The 867-nt window shown below is 41.8% G+C and overlaps 1 pseudogene; it reads right to left on the bottom strand.

The window, feature by feature from the left end:
• Positions 1 to 542: 542 nt before the first annotated feature.
• Positions 543 to 659, bottom strand: LOC136637067 (5S ribosomal RNA; annotated as a pseudogene).
• Positions 660 to 867: the final 208 nt, after the last annotated feature.

The raw sequence follows: 867 nt of genomic DNA, 5'->3' as shown, positions 1-867 counted from the left end.
TATGTCAGTGCTGGAAAGTTGGTTAGGATTGTGGCCTTACTTATATATATAAGTAAATGTTAGATCCCAATAATAACTTTTTAAAAAAATCTTAAGGATTTCAAGTTCTGCAGCTGAAAATATTAAGATTTTCCTAAACATGATAGGACAGGTGGTAGCAGAAGAACTCCTGTTCATACATTTGGTGAGGATCTGTGTCCCTTAGTATTTTGTAAACACTTTGTAAATGCATCAGGTTCATACAACTGCTGGGATTGTAATGGTCATAATCCATTAAGAAAGTCTTTTGGGACGCTGTGTGAGCCCCCCCCCCCATGTAAGTGGGGGTATGCAGGAGATGTGTCCTGTGTTCACAACCTAAAGAAAAGAGAAGCAGGCAAAATGCTTGTCTGACTAATGAAGTAGAAACTCATATCTATTTTTGAAAGAAAAAAGATATTTAAAAAGCCTTGCTCCTTGTGGAGCCACTCACAGTCCTCTTTCCTGATTCTTTGCTATACTTACTTGGTTGGCAACCTTCAGTCTTGAAAGACTATGGTATAAGCCTACAGCACCCTGTATTCCCAGGCGGTCTCCCATCCAAGTACTATCCAGGCCTGACCCTGCTTAGCTTCCAAGATCAGATGAGATTGGGCATGTGCAGGGTAACAGTTGCTGTCTTAAACTTGTTCCATTTCAAGTTGCTGCGTTTAACATTATTTTGTTTCAAAATTGGCCAGCAGTTCTCAATCTTCTGACCTCTGCATCCTCCTTGGCTGCAAATTGTAGAGCTACCAGAAGCTGCTGGGCCCATGAAACACTTCCTTGGCATTGTTGTGCCCCAGAGTGCCTTCTGCAAGGCATTCTAGGGCATGACAATGCTTTGCA

This window comes from Tiliqua scincoides, chromosome 1 (assembly GCF_035046505.1).
Source record: "Tiliqua scincoides isolate rTilSci1 chromosome 1, rTilSci1.hap2, whole genome shotgun sequence".
NCBI lineage: Eukaryota > Metazoa > Chordata > Lepidosauria > Squamata > Scincidae > Tiliqua > Tiliqua scincoides.
The sequence above is the reverse complement of the archived record's forward strand: the minus strand, read 5'-3'. Positions and strand labels throughout refer to the sequence as shown.